The sequence below is a fragment of the Ovis aries genome, chromosome 15 (genome assembly GCF_016772045.2).
Source record: "Ovis aries strain OAR_USU_Benz2616 breed Rambouillet chromosome 15, ARS-UI_Ramb_v3.0, whole genome shotgun sequence".
Classification (NCBI taxonomy): domain Eukaryota; kingdom Metazoa; phylum Chordata; class Mammalia; order Artiodactyla; family Bovidae; genus Ovis; species Ovis aries.
Window position 1 is genome coordinate 53248926 of NC_056068.1, and position 24740 is coordinate 53273665.

At 53.5% G+C, this 24740-nt stretch overlaps 1 protein-coding gene across 6 annotated transcripts in view; it reads right to left on the minus strand.

Annotated features, from left to right (window-relative positions):
- The window catches only part of ARRB1 (arrestin beta 1), a 77208-nt gene that overhangs the window by 47878 nt on the left and 4590 nt on the right, over positions 1-24740 (minus strand). For 4 of the 6 annotated variants that reach the window (XM_027979541.3, XM_012096067.5, XM_060400025.1 and 1 more), the window contains exon 1: positions 1-11755. This exon is cut by the window's left edge. The exons of the other annotated variants lie outside the window; for them this stretch is intronic. The gene's annotated coding sequence lies outside the window, so the exon portion shown is untranslated. Of the gene's footprint in view, positions 11756-24740 lie in introns of those variants that run through there. 6 annotated transcript variants of the gene reach the window in all.

Genomic DNA, 24740 nt, shown 5'->3' on the forward strand with positions numbered 1-24740 from the left:
CCTCTCTGTGACACAGCTGGTGGGTCTGATTTAACCTGGGAGAGCACTGGAGAGGTGGGCGCTCAGCTGGCTCCAAAGCCACTGCTTCTGGGCCCCCAATGCTGGTCAGTCCTTGATCATCTCCAGAAATGGGCTTGTCAGCCTCATCTGTCTTACAGTTAAAGAAAGGCTCCCCCAGGTGAGCTAGCTTAGGCTAGAGGGGCTCCTAATTAAAAACCTGGGCTTCCCTGTGGTCCAGTAGTTGGGACTCCACATTGCCAATGCAGGGAGCACGTGTTCAATCCCTGGTCAAGGAACAAGCATCCCACATGCCATGCAGCTCCGTCAAAAGATTAAAAAACAAAACAAACAGCAAAACCAGGGCTCCCACTTGCACACGGGCAGAGGGAAACAGGAATCAACTCTGTACTGAGTGCTTCCTGCCGGTGGTGCTGCGGTGGGGCTTATGTGTGTTCATCTCACTAGACCATCACCACTGCCCACCCAGAGGGGATTAGGAGGCCCATCTACTGAAGAGGGAGCAGAGGTTTCCGAAGGGTGAAGAACCTGGCCTGTGGCACCAGCCGGCAAAGCCACGTTCCCACTCTGCTCCAGGAGGCCTCTGGGCAAGGGTCCATCTCTACTACAAATTATTGAGGTTCTAGGGCCTCTGTGAAGGGAAGAGACCCAGACTGGGAGATGCGGCCCCACAGCAGCCTCCTGCTCCACCCACAGCCTCTGCGGCCCATGTCCACCCTGCAGCCCTCTCACCTCACCTCAGCCTCCCCAGAGACCTGTGGTTAAAAACTGTGAAAATACCACAACACTGTCCAGCCCCACACCAAGTTCTCATCCAATCCAGCTCAGATTTTTGCTCATCTGGCACTTCCTCAGCTTCCCAGGTGATGTTAGTGGTAAAGAACCCGCCTGCCAATGCAGGAGACGTAAGAGGCATGGATTTGATCCCTGGATCAGGAAGATCCCCTGGAGGAGGGCATGGCAACCCACTCCAGCATTCCTGCCTGGAGAATCCCACAGACGGAGGAGCCTGGCAGGCCACAGTGCATGGGGCCCAAAGAGTCAGACACGGCTGAAGCAACTTATCACACATGCACATGGAAAGCCTTTGGGGACCCCCAACTAGGGCGGATCCCCCCCAGCACCCCCAGAGCACTCTCACAGCATTCATCTCTTGTGTCTGGGTCCCTGCTCCAGCCCGGAAGCCCCATTGAGCCAAAGACAGTGTATGTTTGCTATCATGGCATCTCCAGAGGTGCGGGCCACGTGGCCTCTGGAAGTTACCCCATACAAGCCCGGGCCAGGCCCCACGCCAGTCACACTTAATCCTCACCATCACTCTGGGCAGTGGAGATTATCACTCCCCTGTACAGATGAGGACAAGGACGCTCAAGAAGGAAGTGACTTCCCCAAGGACACCCTGCTAACCTGGAACGTGCTAGGTCCAGCTTTAATAATCTGTGGTCCAAAGTGCAAAGTGAAAACGCAGGGCCCCTTGTTCAGATTTCAAGACAGAGACAGAAGCGCATGAAACCAATCAGAGGTCCTCCTGAATTCAGGGCCCTGAGTGAAGGCACAGGCTACACACCCCGGAAGCTGGCCCCTCGGGCACCCATGTGCTCTGACTCCAGGCCCAAAGCCAGGGTCCTCCCACTGAAAGGCCCTTGGGCATCAGACAGTGGTTCTTACACTTGAATATACGTTCAGAATCACCTGGGAAGCTTGCTGAAAACCAGCTTGCTGAGCTCCACCTCCAGGATTCCCATTCAGTAGGTGAGAGGTGGGCCTGGGAATCTGCATTTCTAACCACTGCCTTTCTAGAGGTGATGTTGCCAAAGCTGGTGCTGTGGCCTGAGCACAAAACCACTACCCTAAGGAATGCATACATAACTGGGGCGTTTTGAATCCAGGGCCTCCAGGAAGGAGAGGTTTCAGGTGAGTTATCAGGGCTGAGGGTGTCCAGTATCCTTCAAATCATCCTCAGGCCTCAGTCTAAAGGCCCAGCTCTGCTAAGAAGGAGAAGAGGATGGGGAGGACAGGGAGAAGCAAGGAGGAAAAAAGGAAAGCTTTGCACAGGTTACTTTGTTAATTGTTGTAACAATCTTGAGAGGTAGCATCTATTATCTTTATTGTAGAGGAAACGGCAGCGTAAAGAAATCAACAATTTGCCCAGGGTCATAGCCAGGAAGTTATGGACACCACAACTGAACCTAGTTCTAGCTTACGAGTTGTCACAAAGCCTGCTTCAATCAGCTGGCCCTGATGTGTTCTAATCTCACGACCAACTTGGCCCAAGGGAGCAGAGCCAGTAGCCTTGGTTAGAGTCATACAGTCCCAACCGCTGAATAACTCTGACAAGCCCTGGCAACCCCCAGGGCCCTCCACACATGGTGCCCTTCAAGGCCAGGCCTAAAGCACAGACCTGGGACCCAGCCGAAGGGGCCAACTTCTAACAGCATTTCAGCAGGTCAGGGTGCCCACTCCCAGACTGAAGGTTCCTCCCATATCCAGGCCCTTTTCCCCAGTCTCCTCTCTGGTCACTTACGCACACTCTAAGCCCTAGATCACACACCACCTGTCCTAGGATTTGCACAGGCTGTGTTCCTTCTTCCTGGAATGTGCCTGCCGGTGTGTCCAACTCCTATCCATCCTTCAAAACCCCAGGTCATCTCTGCCTCCTCTGAGAAGTCCTCCCTAAGCACCATCCTGCCACCTTCTGCTTCCCTAGCTGCTTGCCAAACATTCATTCTACAAATATTTACTGAGCATCTGCCCTGCTGCAGGCACAGTGCAAGGTGCTAGGAGGCAAACGCCAGACCACGCTCCATGAGGTCAGGATACAGGTCTGCTTTACCCCATGAGCCTCTGCCAGGGGGGCAGACAGGGCAGGGGCTGGGTGAGCAGAGAGGGTTCTCCAGGGAGTGATGTCAGCGCAGCCGGAGATTTGGAAACGTGAGGACATGAGAAGTAGTACAAACTCTACACTCCAGGCCCCTGCCAAGTTGTGGGGAGCAGCTCCCCAATGCCCTTGGCAAAGCAGCACAAAACTACTACCAAATGAACGTAAGACATGCTATGAGCCTCTGTGCCAAGGGGCTGTGCTGGCTGTGGGCTCCCCAGGAAATCAAAGAGAGGGAGAAGGGATGAACCCCAAGCAGGAGGCAGCCCTGTTGGGCCCCTCTGCCTCCTCCACCAGGAGATGTGGGCTTTCAACAGTGGAGGGAGGAGGAGGCAAGGGTGCCCTCCCTCTGATGTCCTTGCCCTGTGGACCCCTCCTCTGGGGGAGGAAGGTATTAAGGGCACACTCTGGAAAGCCACAGCCCGCAGAAGCCCCAGGCAGGAGAGGGATGGCTGCGGCCTGCCCAGGGAGGGGAGAGGCTGGAGTGGAGCCAGGCTGGCAGAGGAAACATCTTGAGAGGCAGGAGGGAGGAAGGGAGGAGGAATGAGAAAGGAGGAAAGAGCCAGACATGCAAACACCTCCGCCTCCTCTTTCCAACCAAAACAGAATCCCCAGCAGACTGAGACCTGTGGGGAAGGAGACAAGAAATGAAGCTGGGGCCTCAGAGGGGCGGGTGGCTGGGAAGGCGCCCAGGGGCTGGAGCCTCTGGAAGTTCAGTAGCCCTGTGAAGCACGGGGTAGGGGCGGGGGAAGCCCCCTCCATCACCAGAGCCCACCCAGCTCTGTGCCGCAGGAGCCAAGGCTCAGGGAGGAAGGGGATGGGGACTCGACCTGGTCACTTCTATTGCTCCTTCAAGGACCACTCAGGTACCAACTTTTCCCAAAGCCCCTGTGCTCCACCCCACCTCCCTGGGCTAGGCTGGGCTCCAACCCCAGACAGAACACAAACTCAGAAAGTACTGTGCTGCAAAACTGATCTGATGGGGGAGTCCAGGCCCAGTCCTTAGAAGGCCCACAGCCTGGTGGGAAACCCAGGGAATTCAAAGGAGGGAACAGTCCCAGGCCGTGGGGTGGCTCTGGACTCCCAGACGACCAGGACCTGGCAAGCACCTGGGGCCAGTCCACAGAACCTAAGGGAGGTCTTTTCCTCTAACAGGACACATGGCTGGGATGGGAGTCAGGACGGAGGAAGAGGGAGGCATCATCTCTAACACACAGCTCCATGACACGCACGGGCACACACACACACACACACACACACGCTCAGCACCAAGAGCTGAGGGGTTTCCAGGGACCTGGGCTCTGGGCCTTGGACAAATCAATCCCCTGATGTCTCCAGGTCTCTCCACTCCCTCACCTGTACCATGGGGGCGCCTGTCCCCCACCCCTTCCTCCCAGGGAAGGATAGACCTCCAAGTGGGTGAGAACTGAGGCCTCTGGTATGGCTTCAGCACTTAGGAGAGAACCTTACCCCCACCCCACTCCACCCCATCCCTGCCGGCACCCTCCTTCCTCAGGCCTCCACCCGTGGTACAGAGCCTGGGAGACAGAGGCTGCAGACAGAAGAGGAGGCGCCCTGGCGCCCAAGGGGAAGAGTGGCCCCAGAGCAGGTCCACCTTCCGTCTGGGGGCCCTTCTCTCCTTCCTCTCTCTCTGCTGGAGGAAAGCCCCGCCTCCCCACACACCCTCGCCAGCAATGCGATGATCTGCGTCTGGGTTTCCCCTCATCTGACTGACTCTAAGCTGCTGGAATGCAGGGGTTTTCTTTCATTCATGTTTCTTTTATTTATTTATTTATTTTTTTGGCCACACTGAACAGCATGTGGGGTTTCAGGTCCCCAACTAGTGACTGAACCAGAGCCCCCTGCATTGGAAGAAGGAGTCTTAACCACTGGGCCACCAGGGCAGTCCCTCATTCACTTTTTTATCACAGCGAACTAATCCGCCTCAGCTGAAACCTTCACTCACTAGAGGACATCAGTCAAACGACTCCCCCTCCCTCAGCCTATTTCCTCTTCTAAAAAGAGGGGACAATAGGGCTTATCCCATAGGATTGTTCTGAGGAATAAGTGTGCTTAGCACCTGCTTCCCAGTAATACATATTTTGTTGGTGTTGTTAAGTTGCTCAGTCGTGTCTGACTCTTTTGTAATCCCACGGACTGTAGCCCACCAGGCTCCTCTGTCCCTGGGATTTCCCAGACAAGAATACTGGAATGGGTTGCCATTTCCTTCTCCAGGGGCTCTTCCCCACCCAGTGATCGAACCCACCCCCATCTCCTACACTACAGGTGAGTTCTTTACCACTGAGCCACGAGGGAAACCCTAATGCATGTCAGCTCTCAGTATTAATCCTCGTAATCTACAGATATTCAGCAAACCCCCTGTTGTGTGTAAGATGCTACTGGCCACAGTGACTAGGGCAGATCCACGCAACGGCCCCCACCTGTATGAAGTTTCCCTCTGGTGGGAAAGGCAGCGGGGCTTTGTGTTGCCCAACTCTGGGAGGGTGCACAGCACAGGCCATGGTGCCTACGGCATCCCCTGTACGTGTGCAACACAACAGCCCGCAAGAAAGACAGCAAACAAAGGGGCCAATAGTACACACTGACTCTCGGGCTCCATGCTGTCAGGGGCAGGCCTCCACCAGTGTAGGATACACGCCCATCAGCCTGAGAAAGTCAAGGCTTCCCTAGCAAGTGACAGGTGATTTAGGAGCTGAATAAGAAGCAGTGATGTAATTCTGAAGGGGGCCAGGGTGGGATGCTGCACTGAACCAAAATGAAACAAAAAAACCTTCAGTGGGAAGGCTCTGGGGGAGGAAGGCGCTGAGGGAGACCGGTAGGTGAGGCCAGCAGGGGCAGGGCAGCAGGTGGCCTCGGTCAGGAGGTGGATTTCACTGTCGTAGTGATCAGACAGCGGCAGGGTTTCAGTGAGGAACAGACGTTCTGCAGCTGTACTTTAATGAGCTTGCTTCGGCCACTGGCTGGAGACTGGAGGGCAGAGAGGCCATAACGCACACAGGGAGACTAGTAAAGGGGCGGAATTAATAAGGAGGCTGCCCCAGGTTCAGGTCCCGGATCTGCCATTTATTTGCTACAAGAGAGATCGCAACAGCATCTGCTTCCTTGGGTGGTTGTGAGGATTAAGTATTTTTAATATACCTTTTGGCCATGCAGTACATAAGATCTTAGTTCCATAACCAGGGATTGAACCAGAGTTCCTTGCCTTGGAAAGAGGCTTCTTAACCACTGGAGCACCAAGGAAGTCCCTGTTGTAAGGACGATACAAGCGATTTCGTGTGTGTAAAGAGCTTTGGACAATACCTGGCTCATGGAGAGTGCTATAGTTGATATTATTCATCTATAGTTGATATTATTCATCCAGGTGAATTGATAGTTGATATTATTCATCCAGGTGAGAAATGAAGGTGGCCTAGGTTAGAGAGGCAGCCATGAGAGAGAAAGAGTGGGACAAGGCCAGACGCGAGGGATAAGATCACCAGGTCTCGCTGGAAGCACTCAGTGGCCACAGCCCCATGCCAGCTGCAACCACAGGAGAGGCCCTGAGCTAGAACTGGCCAGCTGAACTCTCCCCATCTTCATGACCCATGGAAACCGGGAGATAAAGAGATGAATGTTGTTGCTTGAGCTACTAAGTTATCGGGTGATTAGTTATGTAGCTAACGATAATAGGAACATCTCCTGTTGAGAGTTACCTAGAGGGAAACTCCTTTCCCCCAGAGGGAAGAAGGTGGCACTTAGGGGCAGGGAAGGAAGAGGTGGTGGCGTGAGCCTGGGGCCTCTGAGGCCTCCAGCATTCTGCCCTCCAGAAGCGGTCGGATGACTCTAAAGCTAATCATTCCGACATTATTTACCATAGCAAAAAACCGGAAATAACGTAAATGCCAAATAAGGCGATGGTTCAATAAACTGCTGAGCAGTCACATGAGGAACTCTTATGTGTCATTAACAAACACGGATATTAGGATAAGTTAATGACACGGGAAATGCTGAAGGAAAAAAGCAGTAATCCAAATGTCATACACAGCTTAAGCACAACTGTGTCTGAACACAGGTTCATGCATGCACACGAGGATACACACAAAATAGCGAGGATCGCAAAGACCAAAAACAAATTGTTTTGTAAAGTTCTAAGTCACAAGATTACGGATGCTTGCGATCTTCTTGTCCAAATGTGAAGCATTTTGTGTTTTTAAAATAATTCCCGAATGATAAATGTCAGCTCTTTTAAATGACCCCTCAAAACTCTGGTCACTCCCGTCTCTAGGATGGCAGCCTGGTGAGGCTGGTGAGGGTAAGGACTGTCACCTGCTTTGGTCATGCTGGTGTCCCAGTGTTAGAACAGTGCCAGGGACGTGGCAGGCACTCAGCCAGCATTTGCTGAATGAGGGAGTGAATGAATGGCACATATCAGAGGCAAGGCGTCTCTGTGAGCACAAAGCAGCCTCTCTCATCAGCCCTCGGGCAGGAACCAGGTCCCACCCCACTCTGTCCCCAGGGTTCAGCACAGGGCCTGGCACAGAGCAAAGACCGATGAATGAACGAAGGGCTGAACAAAACGAACCTTCTGGCAAAGAAACCCTCCCTGATCACAGTGTGCCGAGCTCTGCAGGGCCGGCAACCGTGTCTATGAGAATGAGATGCCTGTGTCTGTGAGAAATAAGGGGAATACGAATACATCGGGGCTTTCCAAGACCCAGAGAGCCTGGCTTGGCCTGGCTCTGCCCCTCCCCTCCTCTCCTAGTTCAGCTGCCTGCTTGGTACCTCCTTCCACCACCAGGGGGGCAGTTCTGGAAGGCCCGACTCAAGATACTCAAGACATAGCTTTGTTTTTAAAAGGAAACTGAGACAGCAAGCTCCTTCCTGGAAGGACTTTTCTGTCCTTCTGCCCTGAGACAACCTCAGTGACAAGCATCTGGGAAGGGAAAACAACAGTGGAGACCGGGCTGGGATGGGGGGCAGAGGGCAGGTGGCTGGAGAGCCAGGGACGGTAGGGGGTGGTGGGGAGGGATCCAGATGTTGGAGGATGAGAAGGGGGAACAAGCACTCAGCAAGATTTTGCTGGGGGTGAATGGGAGTGCAAGTGGCCAGGTGATTGTGTGTGTGTGTGTGTGTGTGTGTGTGTGTGTGTGTGTGTGTGTGTGTGTGCGTGTTGGTTGTCCCAGTGAGGGGGTAGGGCATATGACCGTGCAGAGGTGATAGACTGTGGATGGCAACAGAAGAGGTGCCCACAGGGTGGCAGCGAGAATCAGATGGTTTGAGTCTAGGAGAGCTCTGGTCAGACTCTGCCTGAGTGATTACTGGGGGGTAGGGAATACTGATGGGGGCTGGTCATACCCAAAAGTGGGCAGGAGCCCAGTCCTTGAAGGTTGAAGCTCAGGAAGTACCACCTGTCCCCCCACTCCCTGCCAACCCCTACTGCCCCAGAGGGCAGCCCAAAAAAAGGCTGTCTATTTTTTATAAATTAAATCTCAGCAGATGTGACACCTTAGGCCCATCCCAAAGACAGGCTGGTGAACTATGTGACTCAGAGGTTTGGAGGCCACAAGAGGCTGAGAGCAATCCCAGGGCACGGCCAGCCTGTCCTCCTCTTTGACAGGTAGAGGAACTGAGGTCCCGGCAAGCCCTCCCTCCAAGTCCAAGGCGCGAGCCCCCAAACCCAGGGGGAGTTTTCAGGAGGAGACCTGTCTGATCCCAGGGGAGACAGTGCCTGCTTAGGCAGCTCCGGAGAAGTGGGAAGTGATGAACAATTTTCATTAACAGCTGAAGCTGCAGGCTCGGCCGGACGGGAGGGAGCTCCTGAGAGCCGACCCTGAGTCACGCTCACAGCTGTGTCCCCAGAATGCAGCCCCGGAGCCTGGCTCAGCAGGGGTGCTCAATAAATGAACAAATAAATAAAAATGTGAATGAGCCATAATAAACGTAGCTAACACTTATGCAGACCTTACTTTGTGCCAAGCACTATTCTAAGCGCTTCACAAATATTAACTAGTTTAATGCTCAAGAAAACTGCTAAGCTTTCCATTATAAAAGATTTCAGTTCAGTTCAGTGGCTCAGTCATGTCCGACTCTTTGCGACCCCATGGACTGCAGCACACCAGGATTCCCTGTCCATCACCAACTCAGAGCTTGCTCAAACTCATGTCCATCAAGTCAGTGATGCCATCCAACTATCTCATCCTCTGTCGTCCCCTTCTCCTCCTGCCTTCAATCTTTCCCAGCATCAGGGTCTTTTCCAAGGAGTCAGTTCTTCTCATCAAGTGGCCAAAGTATTGGAGCTTCAGCTTCAGCATCAGTCCTTCCAGTGAATATTCAGGACTGATCATAAAAGATTTAGATTGCCATAATAAAAACTTAATGATTCCCGTTTTCCAGAGGGGAGACTGAAACAAAGAGGGGTTGAATAACCCGCCCAAGGACACATCTTTGCCCCCAACCATTCTTATTCTGGAACCTTGGGTCCTAATCAGGCTCCCAAAGTGCCGCCCACTGGACACCTTTCCCGTCACAGCACCCCCCCACCCATCCTTTCTCCGGCAGCCTCACCCCTGAACACCCATATCTCATCTCCAGGGCCTCCTCCTCACAATGCTGCTTTTATTATTAGCAATTAAAACAATAATTTATTGAGGTGAAATTCACATAACAAAATTTACCAGCTTGAAGTCAACAATTAGCAGTATTTACTGCAGTCACAACGCTGTGCAGAACTACCACCTCTACTCCAGATCCAAAACACTTCCACCACTCCACACTAAAATCCGTCACTCTCGAGTGGTTTCTTCTCCCAGCCGCCCCTCCTCCCAGGCCCCAGCAACCACCAATGTCGGCTTTCTGGGTCTATGGACGTATCTATTCTGGACATTTCATATAAATGAAATCACACAATATGTGACCTTTGTGTCTGGCTTCTTTCACATAGCACAATGTTTCCAAGGTTCATGTTGCAGCATGCATCAGTACTTCATTCCTTTTTTCGACTGAATGATGCTCCGTGGTATAGACAGACCTCAATTTGTTTACCCACGCATACACTGATGATCATTAGGGCCACTGGTTTCCACTTTTTGTCCGCTGTGAATAGTCACTCGCTGCCTTTTGAGCCTCACCACAGCCCTGAGGGTGAGGACTATTGTTTCGCCTCAGTTCCCAGAAGGTCCATTCCCGGGAGAGAGAGTGCCATGGGCTGAAGCCCCCTGCCTCCCAGATCACAGTGTCCTTCCTACGTGTCCCATCAGCTGGTCACTTCTCCCCCAGGTCACACGTTTCCTGGGCATTGGTTACCACACATCAGGCTCTGGGCCAGGATTAGGCAACATGCAATGGATGGCTCAGCCTGGGCCCTAGTCTCCACCGTGACCTGAAGCCAAGGGGTTCCAGGATCCAGGCACGCTATATCCAAAACAGGTACCCTTTCCTCCCTGGTCTCAGCTCTCCTCTCTGCAAAGACAGAAGATGGCCCCCGGCAGAAGGCTCCAGAGAGCTGCATGGTGGGGCTGTGGAGGGGAGCAGGAACTGCTGGGCTGGAAGAGGGGCCTTTAGAAAACACAGAACTCACAGTCCCTCCATGGGGCAGGGCCGGGGGATCAGGAGAGCAAGGAGGGCTTCCCTTGCCAATCAGCCATTTCCCTCTCAGACATAAACAAGGGACCCTGCTATTCCTGGAGATAAACCTTTTCTGAGGTTTCTCAGCCCAAAGGCAGGGGGCCAAGGTTCTGGGATTCCACATTCCAGGTTGGGATAAGGAGGCTGACCTTAGAGGCTACTTCCATTGGAGCCATCTCTTGGCATAAGATGAGGTGGTTATGACCACTAGAGACTCAGAGAGGCCGCCCCCTTCCTAGCCCTCCAAGAAACCTCCTTCAGCCAAAGCTGGTCTGTTAATGGGACATCCTGAGGGAGTTTCCAGCATTCACTGGGGACCAACAGTCTCAGCCCAGTCACTAAGAGTCACCACCGCCTCTTCACGGCCCCTTCACGCGCAACAGGGGCCGACACAAACACGATGAATGAATGACCAATCGATCAAATGAATATTCATTCCCTCAGTGCTTTCCCACTGTTGTCCTCTCGTCTCTAGTCTATTGCTCTACACAGCTGCTATGGGAACCCTCAGATCCTGCCCCTCCTGCACGCTGTGTGTCCTTGGTCAAATTCCTTAATTTCCATGAGCCTCAATTTCTTCCATATTTCTTCATCTGCAAACAGGGACTCTACTTGTGGGGTCCTGAGGAAGATTAAAAGAGAAGGCAGATGCCCAGCACCTCAAAGGCTAAGGTAGGGGCCCAGGAAAAGCTGCTGAAGGAAAGCTGTTTCTCTTTAGCCCCACCCCTCACCCCATCCCAGCCCTCCCAACCCTAATCCTCTAACCATTCTCTGCTCTTGAGGCTGGAAGAAGGAGCCTAGCCCCTGGGCCGGCCCCTGGCTGGATGTAAATGTTTATGCCAAGCCCAGCCTCCCAGGGACAAGTTATTTGCTTGGCTAGTAATTAATTGCAGAAGGCCCAGTTGGGTAATAAACTCTACTGGGGAAACATAAACAGTTTGCACAGAGCTCCAAATCCATTGTGAGACCAGTGCAGAGGGTCTGTGAGGAATGGAATGTTCTCCCCAGTCTCCTCCCAGCCAGAGGCAGTGAGGTCACTGAAGGTCAGAAATGGGAGGACCCTTGGAGATCATTTTAAAAACAGGAACTGATGTGATGGAGTCCTTCCCTTGCTCCAGGCCCAGCTGATCACTTGATTATCTGGGACCACCATTATGCTCACGTTAGAGATGAGGAAATTGAAGCTGAAAGAAGCAGGAAGACTTGCCCCAGCTGGAAAGGGGTTGGGCTGGGAGGGATACCAAGCCTGAGCTCAGAGAAGGGAAAGAAAAGGACAGCCAACAAAAATGTATGTGTGTCCCCTGTGCCAGGCACTAGGACCTGGGGACACAGCTCCCGTGGCCCCTTGTATTCCAGTGGGAAGAGATGGATCTTAAAGGCTGACCAAAGACTGGTTTGATTACATGAGTGCTAAGTGCTTGGGAGAAAAGAAGACAAAGCCTCCAGAGCAGAGGAGTCCAGCAAGTTACAAGCAGCCACTCAAGCTCTGCAGAGCAGATTCCACACAGTAGGCCTCGGCAGGAGCACACAGTGGATGTGCACTGAGTTTCCAGCTAAAACTTAGCCCTCTTTTCTTGCGGCCAGTGCAGCTTCTTGCCAACCAATTCAAAGTGCATTGAAGGTGCTGTGCCAGGGCTGGAGCATAAAGGTGGATGAACTAAACACAACAGATGCCCCCGGGGAGTTCGCAGCCCAACTGAGGGCACTCTCAAAAGGGTAAAGGATGGAGTGCAAGATAGGATGATGAGGTTCACGGGGCAGAAGAGAGGGACAATCTGCATTTATTGAGTACCTACTGTGTGCCAGGCACTGTGCTTAGCCTACATTATCTCATTTAGGCCTTACAGCAACCCCGGGGTGTTGGGGGAGGATATTATCACCTCCATTTGGGCAGAGGGTGGGGGAAGCATTATGGCTTGCCTCTTGCAGGATCTTAGTTCCCCGACCAGGGATCAAACCCGGCCCCTGGTAATGAAAGTGCCAAGCCCGAACCAGCGGACTGTGAGGAAATTCCCTTATCAACCCTATTTTGAAGATGAGAAAACTGAGGTTCATAAAAATTATACATAATTGTCTCAAGGTCACAGACATAACAAGCAGTAAGGGTGGGATCTGAAGCCTGGCCTGACACCAAAACCCATGTTCTTTCCTCATAGCTCCCGCCTGAGCTCCTCCTTCCCCCACTCCCTGAAAGGGGCACTGAGGTTGGAAGTTGGAAGGGACAGGATGCAACCACCACTCAGCCACCTTTCCCCAAATCTGCAGGGGGAAGCAATGCACCCTGCCGGCCTACCTTCCTTTCTGAGCAGGAAAGGTCAGCTCAGCCCACACAGGCAGCTTTTCTCAGGCACAAACTCAGCTAGGCACCTCACCACCACCACCTCCCCTGCACCTGTGGGAAAGGACAGTCCAGACTTCCACCCTGCCCTCCCACACAAAAGGGCCACTCAGTTGACAAAGAGAGCTGTACTTCACAGCTTATAAACCCTTTAGCCCCTCTTAGCTCATCTGACCACCACCCCCTGCCCCCACAGCCTGCATCCCCAGAGCCCAGCACCAGGCATCGTACAGTGCAGGTGAATCTGACAGCTAGCAACGCTATCCCAACAGAAGGGATGGGCTCCCCGCATCATGTCCATCCAGCTTCTGCCAACATTTACTGAGCTCCCATGACAACCTTTCCGCAGCCTTTTCTGGTAAGAGCTATGCCCATTTCACAGATGAGTAAGGTTGAGGGCAGAGAGACCTTTCCAGTCTGTTACTGACAGCAAGCAAGAGCTATGAGCTTGTTGTTGTTCAGTCACTAAGTCATGTCCGACTCTCCGCAAAGCCTGGATGGACTGCAGCACACCAGGCTCCTCTGTCCTCCGCTGTCTCCCAGAGTTTGCTCAAATTCATGTCCATTGAGTCAGTGATGCTATCTAACCATCTCATCCTCTGCCGCCCCCTTCTCCTTCTCCTATGAGCTTGGCCTGGCCCAGAACTGGCTCTCCCAGACGTCTTTCAGGTCCTGCCTCAGCAGAGAGGGCTTTAAGTGATGACCAGGTCCACAGTGGGATGAGAACTCCCTGAGGACGTGCAGTGACGTGACACCAACCTCCTGGCACAAAGGACTCCTGGTCAGAGCAGGGGGAGATCCAGGCTTGAAAGAGACTGAAGCTCATGTAGTTTGGAAGCTCTCTTATAAAAAACAAAAATATCTTCTTCCTTTTGCACATTTCTCAAGCCCTCTGAGCCCGTGGACACATTGCTGGGCCTTGGAAACGGCCCTGGAGCGTGAAGGCCTGAAGTTGAAGCGGCACCAGCCTCACGGTGAATCCGCCTCTGGGCTGGAGGAAGGGCCCAGAGGCGATCTGAGCACAACCCGCCTTCACAAAGGCCCTGCCTCCAGCCCAACAGACAGACGAGGCTCCGGAACATTCCTTCTTCTTGTCCCGCGTCCTGCTGCTACTAAACCCTGCCGTGTCTGTCTAGCCATCTCTCTCCTGCCATGGTTCAGAAGGAGCAGAGCCACCCGAGCACAGGGGCTGACACAGGGTTTGTGTGGTCACATGGACAGCAGTGCCAAGGCACACCCCAGAGGGCCCCTCTACGCCTAGTGGGCAGGGCCTGCCTCCACCTGCAGCTGGAACCCCGGGGCCGGCAGAGGCAGCTCTTCTGAGACCCCCTCCTCCCCAAATACTTAAAGGCTATGACATGGCTGACAAGTGTTCCCACCTCCTACATCCCACTGGGCCCACACGGCAGTCCTGCAAGTTACAGAGCCAGTTTTAGTGTCCCCATTTATAGACGTGGACAACCAACACCACCAGTTATGCACATACTGGGCTTCCCAGGTGGCGCTAGAGGTTAAGAACCCACCTGCCAATGCAGGAGACACAAGGGACACGAGTTTGATCCCTGAGTCAGGAAGATCCCGTGGAGGAGGGCGTGGCAACCCACTCCAGTATCCTTGCCTGGAGAATTCCATGGACAGAGGAGCCTGGCAGGCTACAGTCCATAGGGTTGCAATGAGTCGGACACAACTGAAGCATCTAAGCACAGCGCAGCACATGTGCATAGTAGTGTTAGACACACCACAGAGACTTCTACAAGTGACATCCCTCAAACGCCCTGGCAGGAGCGGCTGCCTCCCCAAGGAACAGGTGGGGAAGTGGAGGCCCCACTCTCTCTGGGCCTGAGCTGGCGAATGGGGCTGCAGCCCTGCTCTCCCACCTCCAGGCCCAGGCCTCCACTTCATCTGGAGTGGACATTTCAGAAGGCAGTGGACAGACTGGTCAAACAGGGCAGGTGGAGGAGCCACAGCCTCCAGCTTCAAAGGCAATGGAGAAACTAGGAGCTCATGACAGACTCGCCGAGTGAAAGTGGCTTCAATGACTGCCTTCTCCCTGGATGAGTCTGACGAAGAGCACGTGGGTCTTGGAAGCCGGAAACCCACTTGAAAGCAACAACTACAGACTCAGGGCCTCTGTGTTCCCTGCAGAGCAGTAGAGGGCCCTGTGCCCGCCTCCCACCTTCTACCTGCTGGGCCTTCTAGACCCTTCACAAGATCACTTCTCGTGCCACAAGCCAGCCACTTAATGCAGGCTTTTGCTCTCCAAGTCCTGACTCTGTCCCTCATGATTTATTCATCCATATACCCATATTCTTGGAGAAGGAAATGGCACCCCACTCCAGTACTCTTGCCTGGAAAATCCCATGGAGGGAGGAGCCTGGTAGGCTGCAGTCCATGGGGTCCCTAAGAGTCGGACCTGAGTGAGCGACTTCACTTTCACTTTTCACTTTCATGCATTGGAGAAGGAAATGGCAACCCACTCCAGTGTTCTTGTCTGGAGAATCCCAGGGATGGGGGAGCCTAGTGGGCTGCCGTCTATGGGGTCGCACAGAGTCGGACACGACTGAAGCGACTTAGCAGCAGCATATCCATATTCTACAAACCCTTATGGAGACCATGGTATAGGGTGACCAACTAACGGTCTCCATTCACCCAGGACTGAGAGTTTTCCCTAGCTGTGGGACTGAGACAGAGCAAGAAAACTGGGATAGTTGATCACTCTAATGTACTGTGTGCCTGGTCCTGTGCTGGGCAGAGAGGACACACTGGACACGTTCCCCACCCTCAGGAAGCCTGCAGTCTGAGAGCAGTGCTCGCTCCATGATGGACCACTGTCAAAGGCACTTGTGCAGCTCCTCATACACATTACAAAGTGCAACCTTACTGGGAGTGTGTTATTACCTCCATGGTGTGCATAGGAAGGGCTTCCCTGTTGGCTCAGTGGTAAAGAATATGCCTGCAGGGTAGCAGACCCAGGAGACACAGGTTTGATCCCTGGGTCAGCAAGACCCCCTGCAGAACAGCATGGCAACCCACTCCAGAATTCTTGTCTGGAGAATCCCATGGACAGAGGAGCCTGGAAGGCTACAGTCCATGTGGTTGCAAAGAGTCAGACACAACTAAGGCAACTTCACATGCACGCATGCATAGGAAAACTAAGGTTTAGAAAAATGATGTGACCAGTCCTCAAGTCCTGGAGCTATAAGTGACGTGCCAAGACTTGGACTCCAACAAGACAGATAAAGGGAAGGACAGGCTCCAGCATGAACATTAAGACAGAAAAATACAAAGACATGTTTTATTTCATCAGTTTTTGTAGCCCTAGTGTTTGGCATCTCCTCGAGGTTCAGAAAATGTATATGGAAGGAAGGGAGGAAGGAGGTATATACCTATTTAATCATCTCTAGGCTAGGAGATCTCAACCCTTAGTAGAAAATGTATGCATTTCCCTTTCCACAGTTTCAGCTGTTTGCTTTCAGTCAGGCTCAGGAGGGAAGTGAGAAGAAGGAAAGAGTGCTTCTCCTTCAGGTCAGCAGCCCAGGGTTCACTTCCTCCAGAGAATTTTCCTTGACTCACTCCTTACCCAATACCCAATTTTGGCCCCCATTTCTTTGAGTATAACAGCTGTGTGTGTGTGTGTGTGTGTGTGTGTGTGTGTGCGCGTGTGTGTGAGTGTGCTGCTTGTACTCCGTTTCAATGCACTTCTGCAAACCCAGACCTTACCCAGGTTGGTCTCACGCACATCAGGAACTGGAGGTCCACTAGGTACCAGACACATGCCTGCCCTCTAGCACTGGCAATTGACATGCCAGTAGCCAATTACAACACAATGCTCTGTCTTGGAAACCTATAAGGCTCCAAGGGAGCATGGAGGAGCGCACTGACTCTGCCTGGGCAGTGAACACAGAGTGAAGGGAAGGTGTCGTGTCCAAGCACACAGTAGGTACTCAATGCAGCTCAACTGCACTGCATTTAGCTGAACTGCACTGAGCTCAGGTTCAACCTCAAGATACAAGGGAGATTTCACCAGGCAGGAGAGGAATGCATAAGAGACTGGCTTGAACAGACACGTATGTGTAGAAAAAGTACAAAGGCTGTGGGGAAAGATCCAAAAAAGTCAGTGTAGCCAGAAAGCTAGCTGTGTGGTGGGGAGAATCAGGATAGCAGCCTGAGAGGAAAAGGCCTCCAGTGCCATTGGAAGAATACGACCTTCTCACAGGAAACAGAGGAAACAGATCGGTGTTTTCTTTGGCCGTGCCACGCAGCATGCAGGATCTTCCCTGACTGAGGATCAAACCTGCGCCCCCTGCATTGGGAGTGTGGAAATCTTAACCGGTGAACCACCATGGAAGTCTCTGATTGGTTTTTAAGCTGGGGAAGGACCGGGTCAGATGCGAATTTCAGAATGAGAGGAGGGTTTGAGGGGTTTAGACCAAGCAGAAGACCACTGCAATAGTCCATGCCGGATGTGGGGGTTGGACTGAGCTGGTGGCTGTGGAATGGGGAGAAGAAGGGCACTTTGGTGATGGAACCATGCAGCTATCCATCACCATCAGGCTGAGTGCCCTCAGGGTTAGGAGAGGGTTTCTTTTCTCCATGGAGTTCGGAACCTTCCCCACCACCACCCCACCTCTACCATCCGATGAAAACTCATCTGTGCCAGGGCTCAGTTTAGGACTGGGTCATGGCTCTTCGTTCGAAAGTTCTACTAAAAAACTTTATTATTAATTTTTTTGGCAAAGTTGACTCTGCAAAGTTGTGAGCATCAGAGATGGCCGAAATGTTTCAGGTATGCCTAGCAACTGAACTGAACTGAGGGAGTCGCTGCTGCCAAAGTGAACACTCTGAATAATATGAAAAATGAATATGTGCATATTAACCATTCCATTATGCCGTTGTGATCATCTCTGTCATTTTTAGGATATTAAAATCTGTTTCAAAAAGAGAATGTTCTCCTTACTGAGTTTAAAAATGCTTCCAGGTTTCTTCCACTGCCCTGGAGCTATAGAGACCCATAATAAAATCAACCTCCTAATGTGCTGGGTGCTTTCATTAGCATAGATACAGAAAGGATGGAAACTTTATGCCCAGAGGCGGAAAAACTCAGCACACAGACACAAAACTACTGATATGGAGGGAAGGTGAGAACCCCAAGAGCTTCCTCTCTCTACCACGCCACTACTTGGCCTCCGTGTTCCCAGATACGGCCCTTGGAGCTGCAGACACGTGCCCCATCCCCACCCTATGACCCCCCAAGGGTAGAGCTGTTTCTCATAAGACATGGTTTCTCTGCTCTTTCATGTCCATCCTCCTCTGGGAACAGTCATCAGACCTCTGCAGGGTCTTCTCAGCTGGAGTGAAGCCTTTGCCCCCCCAACCCCCGCCCACCACCAGAGGAGACCCAGGTAGCTCCTGGTTTCCATGGAGGGCTTGCTGAGCCTGGTGTCTCCTCTTACACCTGCCCCATTTCTTCTGTTCAGGCTCGAACACTCACTCTGATGTCACGTGGCAGAACTTTCATTTTTCACCCCAGATTTTGTGTCCTCCAGCAGTACCACCACACCCTTACTGACAGCAGAGGAAGTTAAGTGTCTGACTCGGGTGCCTGGCGCATAGTGGGTGCTCAAGTTCTGATGAAGGAAGTCAGTCCCCACTGAGAACATCAGTCACAGGCACCGCCAAGACAAGCGTCACTTCTGGTTCAAGTCAAACTCACCCTCCTAAGCTGGCTGCTATGACCTCCCTGCTTCTGCGGAGCTGCCTTTAACTCTTTTCCACTGGGCTTGCTCTGCCCTGGCTGTAAATGAATGGGCTTGCTCTGCCCCTGGTATAATCGAATTCCCATCACCCCACTTCTGACAGCATTCCGGTATGATCTCTTCCCTCTTCCCCAGTGATAGGAGCAGCACGAGGGTGGAGACCTGTCTGTTTCCTCCTCATACCTCAAGGGCCCAGCGCGGGCCTGCAGTGTGGCAGGTACTCACAGGGTGTCTGTCCACAGGAACCTGCTTGGGAGGGCAGGGTTGGGGGCGGGGGCACTGACCAGGAAGGGCATAAACCAAGGGCATAAAGCCCTTTTTTACCAACTGTAAAAAAGCTTAGCCCAGAGGAATCCCCATGCTTCCTGTCATGAGGTCCCTGACACCCCAGAACCCAGGACAGCCAGGCCCCAGTCTGTGAGAAAGGGCATGGTCTTAGCAGCGAGATAGGAGCAGAGCCGCCTCGTAAGTCAGCTGCCCACTGGGAGAGACACGCCACGGCGGGGCCAGGGGCAGAGTGGGTGGGCAGACGGCTTCAGGAACATGCCTTGAGTGGAGGTCTGGGCCTGGCACCCAGTAAGTGCTGGGGAAATGTTTGTGGAACTGAGTTGAACAAACTGGAAAATGCTGATTATCCGTTCCTCTAGCTGCAGAGAGGTCAGCTTCCCTCCGGGGCACTTTGCAGGCAAATTATCTCAGGACACAGCCTGTTTCCTCTAATGAGGCTTCTCCCCTTTGCAGCTCTTCCCCCAGGAGCATGGGAAGGGGAGCAGTGCGCAGAGCCGACCCGGAGCCTGCAGGCGGACAGCGCATGCAGCTCTCCTCCCGAGATGGTGTGGGCAGCGCCTATCACTGCCCTCGGCAGGGGCACGGTCTCAATGACCTCTTGGGCCCGGGGAATCAAAGCAAAGCAGCAAAGCAGCAGCTCCCGAGGCCTCTCTGGGGAGAATGGAAGAAGGAAGCAGGGAGTCCGGCTGAGTTATGTAACCAGCTTCCTTGGAGTCAGAGGCCCTGGCTTGTCACAGCCCAGCACTGCGGGGAGGGGTGCGGGGAGGCCGAGGCGGCTTTGGTCCCCTCCTTTGCTGCCTCTCCTCCAGACCTCACAGACCTCCAAGGCAGGCACTGCCTTCCAAGTGCCCCGGCTTCAAGCAGGCACCTCCCGCTAGGGGTTGAGAACCAGGAAGGGCTGTTGTCTGAGTGTGTGAAACAGAGGTCTGCTGGCTTCCCTGGCAGAAAATCAGGGCCTTGGCTCTATACCCGGCCCCTGGGGGTGGGGATAAAGGAGAGAAGCCTGGGACCCTCTGTGACGCCCTCTCCTGCCCCCAGCTTCCTGACCCCCAAGCTCTCCCCACTTCCCCATAGAGAACCCACCATAAATGAGGGGCCAAAAGGGAGGGGGGCCCCATCTGCCCCAGCACCAACTGCTCCACCCTCCCCTCCCTTGGGCAATCTCACTTCCCTTTCCAGCCATCATCTGACCTTCTCCTCCTGCCCAGCACAGCCCCCCCGCCCCCGCACACCCAGCAGAGCACACAGTCCTGGGCAGGACAGGAAGGGGGAGGGGATGCAGGAGAGAGGAGGCAGAAAGAAAAGCTTGAGTCCACTGCCAGTGTTAAGAGTCACAATGACTTTTATCAAATCCCTACCCTCTCTACCCATAGCAACTACTTGCAATAGAGGATATTATTATCTTTATTTCATAAATGAGAAAACTGACACCCAGAGAGTTTAAGACCCTCACCAAAGGTCACGGAGCAATACTGCTAGAAAACAAAGCCAAGTCTCTGTGATTCTGAGATCCATAGTCCAGACCTGTGGCTTTACCTTCAGGGAACCCCATTCCTACACTCGTAGGGTGCTTCTTGGGATATTTCTAGACTGTTGGAAAAGACACTGCACAACCTTCAACGGTCACTCGCCGAGGACACTAGTTTGGGAGCCACGGGACAGTCAGGAGAACAGAGCAGGGACGAGGGCATGACAGAGGCCGAGGACTTGCCCAATGCCATCTACGTCCTTCCCTCGTGATTAACCTACAGAGCCTCAGTCTCAGGCTGGGTCAGTCCCAAGCAGCCGCTTTCAGAAGACAGGACTGCGAGAGGCCAAGCTACTGGGCAGAAACACAGTCTGCTGTTGACGCCTCCTCCCCTGCAAGCTGTTGAACCGAATCAAAGGGTTCCAGGGACCTTCCAAGCCAACGCTTTTGCTGCTTGACACACGGAGAAACTGAGGTCCAAAGAGGAAAAGCAGTTCGTCCATGATGTCACAGCAACAGTGACCAAGTGGGATCCCTGCCTCCCAGACCAGATGGCTGCTCTGATTCATCTCATTCGAGTGCGGCCCCCAGACAGCACCCTCTCTCATCTGGCTGTCCCTCTCCCTGCCTGCCCCCCACCCTCTCTCCCCATTGCCTGCTTCTTTTCCCAGCTCAGCTCAGCAGGCCGGGTGTCTGAACTCTCCCTGCGTGGAGCATCCCTCTGCTTCCCACGACTCTTCACCACCCCTCTTTCTCCTGTCTGCTGGACCGAGAAGCAGTGTTCGGGTGGTTTAATTAGCTGATTATGACCGCAGCCTGCTGGATCCGGTGCCCAGAACTCTGTCCTCAGTAATTAGGTGGGTTCTGAGTACTTGCCCAGTGGGAAGCCGTGGGGGAGAACTGTGCTCTGCCAGCAGGCCGAGGGAGGGCTCTCCAGGTGCATAAACAGCTCCTTGACCACCGCTGGGTCATCAGAAGCATGGTCCCCTCCTCATGTCAGGTCAAACCACACTGGACATACTGTAGCCAGATTCAGATGTCCATCCTAAAGGGTGATGGACTACCCAGACCCAGGAGAGGCTCCATCAATGTCTGAGGATGGGTGTGGGGAACAGAGCCCACCCTCTCCAACCGGCCAGGAAGTGATGGCTGGGCACGTGTTGAGGAAGTAGAATTTGGACAAGCAGAGAGAAGAAAGGATAACATTCTTGATGGTGGGAGCAGGAGGAGCAAAGGGCCCAGAGGTTGGAATGAGCCACCGACCCCTTCGCCAGGTTGCCTGAACACACATTCTCCTAGCAAAGGTAAAGCCGTCATCCTGTGCCTTCCGTCCTTTGGATTACAGAGAATAATTGAAAGCCTGTGACTCTGGGCCATCGTTAGACATTTCAGAATCAGCAATGGTGTCCTTCTGTCCTCACCCACCACACTGCCCTCCCCAAGTGTATCTTTTCTCGGTGGAACACCTACATTAGCCTCCTTCACTGAACAAATATTTATGGAGCTCCAGGTCTACACAGGTGCAAAGGGACAACAGACTTGGGCCAAGTGCCCTTGGTCTCACACAAAGGACATCATGAGTGTGCAAATAACCAGGACCTACAAAGAGACAGAGGCATGAATGCCAAAAGAAAGAGAGAGAGAATTAATATACAGTTAAAAAAAAAAAGTCACAAGGCACTTGGAGATCAGTGAGGGCTTCCTAAAGGAGGAGGTCATGAGTGATCCATGAGTGATCCAGGCTTTGAAGGACAGGAAGGGCATTGTGAACCAACCTCACTTGTGCCAGGGGCATATCTCCTAGCTGTACCTATTTTAACTCATTTAATCCTTAAGACAACCTATAAGGCAAACATCATTACTACCCCATTTTATAAGTGAGGGAGTTTCAGCAGAGAAGAGGTTAAATAGCCACCAGAGGTTGCCAGGCTGGGAAGTGGCAAGCTGGCATTTGAAACCAGGAAATCTGGTTCTTCCTAGAGCCTAACCACTATGCTAATAAGCCTTTAATATATGCTAATCAGATCACAGAGGAGGCTGTGGGCACCTGAGGAGGGCATGGCCTGGGCAGAGAAAATGAAATGTCCCAGGACCTGCCTGCCTGCCAGTTCCTGCAGGTGCTTTGAGGGGTGGAAGGCTGCTGAGGCAACGACCTGATCCCACAGGGAAGAACGCAACCCACAGCCATCTAGGCCCAGCTCCCCAGTGATCTCAGTCCCACTGCTGTGTGACAGAGGCCTGAACTGCCCACTCCCCCATTTCTGTCCTCCAGAAGGAAGGTCACCCCCAAACCCACAACCAGCACACAGGAAACACTGACTCCAGGAGAAGAGCTTCATACCCTCTGGCTGATCTGACTTCCATAGGGACAACAAGTTTCAGAGAGGGTGAATGTTGTGCCCAAGGTCACACAGCACTGAGAAAGCATTAGAGCGAATCTCTGACCCTCCTGGGATGGCACAGCCTAGCAGTCCACTCCCCACCCCTTCTGTGGTCCTCTGCCAAAAAGCATCCACGCCCACTGATTATAATGGCTGGGAGGGAAGAGGGCGAGGCTGCAAAACGATGAGGATGACCAGTTTGGGGCCAGAGTCTCAGGGCCAGGATGAAGGGAGCACCTGCCTTGTGTGGGGCCACATTCATTCACCTTCTGGGCCTCGGAGAGCACCTGCAGAGAGAGGCTGGAGCCAGCATCACCACCAAACCACTCAGACCTTGAGTAAGGAGTCCTGCCTCCTGCTGCCCAGACAGGACCCCAGCACCCCCACCCCCACCCCTGCTCCAGATCCCTCTCGGGTTACAGGAGGACCCCCTGGCTATGGTCTCAGCCAGGCCAGACCCAGCCCCAGGCAGGGGAACAGCAACTCCAGGGCTGTGGTGGATTCGATCACACAGAACTCCAGGACCTGTCTGGTCTGATCCCTGGGGCTGGGCCTCCCAGGGGCCTCATCTGGCACTGGGTCTCTTGGGAAGGAACAAGCAGTTCCTCTCAAGTGGGACTAAAGACGGGGCCAGGTCCAGGAAGGGGGTGGGGGGTGCGTCTCCAGAGAGATGGCCCTGCCAGGGCCCCTTGGGAGGGAGGGGGGAGGGGGCTGGGACAACAGTGTCCTTTGTTCCCCTCGCTAAAGCAGCCACCCTGTCTTGTCCCACCCCCTCTGTTCTATATCCCCCTACTAGGACTCAAGCCACCCCCAGGGTAGGACCCATCCTGCACATAGGAGGGAAGGATGATGCTCAGGACCCATCAGGGTCCCTGTTCTAATCCCAGCAGGGCTTATCTTGAAGACATGTCCCACCCCCAGAAGTCCCCTGCCTGATGTTGGAGTCAAGGCTCCCACCTGCAGAAGCCTGTCCAATGGGGGAGAACCAGGCTTCACTTGCAGGAAGCCCATTCTGATAGGAGTGGTACTCTTCTCCTTCAGGACTTCTCAATCTGATGGAGGCGTCCCCAGCACCAGGTCTCATCTAGGAAATATGGCTTCCATCCTCAGCATTCCCTAATGGGAAAGACCTAGGGAGCCCCTGGGCTGACAGCAGAGGCAAGAAGGGAGGAAGCAATTCAGTCCAGCCAACACATCCCCGCCAGGCATCTCCTATGTACCAGATCCAGAGCTGGACAATGAATGAGCCAACAGGAAACAGAAATAGCCCCAAATCACAAGGAGCTCACCAACTGGGGAACAAAGACACGTGAGGTATGAAAACCTGAGTAGAAAGTGCCTTGAAACCTACCCACTTCAGCACCCAGACCCCACTCGCCATGGCTGCTGCCTCCCTCCTCACCTGCACGTGGACCTAGGCGCTTCCTTTTGTTCAGAATACCTAAGCCTTCCACATGCCCCAGGACCCAGTTCAGGGGGCATCTTCTCCCAGGAAGCCTTTCTCAAGGCCCTTTGCCCAGTTCAGCATGGCCCCTCTCTCTGGAGCCAGCACAGACATTCCCTGCTGTGACCATCTCACACCTCTGCAGTGTCCCTACCAGTCCTCAGCTGAGCCTCACCCCCCAGGTCCCCACACCCAGAGCCCCCAGTGTCCCCGGCCCAGGGCCTCACACCCTTCTTCCAAGAGGCTCCCTACCAGCTCCAAGCAGAGAAAAACAAGGTCCTTCCCTACTCTCCTCTGCCCATTGTGGCCCAGCTCTGCCCTCATAGCTCCATCAAAACCCCTCTCAACAAGGTACCAGCCACTGCCTTCTGCCTAAATGCCAGGGGTCTTTCCCAGTTCCACCCTCTCCTGGTCCTTCCCTGCCCCGTGGCTCCCAGGACACAGCCTCCCCTGTTCCTTTCCTTCTCCTCCCTCCACCCTTACACACACGTGCTCTCCAAAGCCTCAAATGCCCCCAGCCACCCTCTCTTCAAACTCTATATCCTT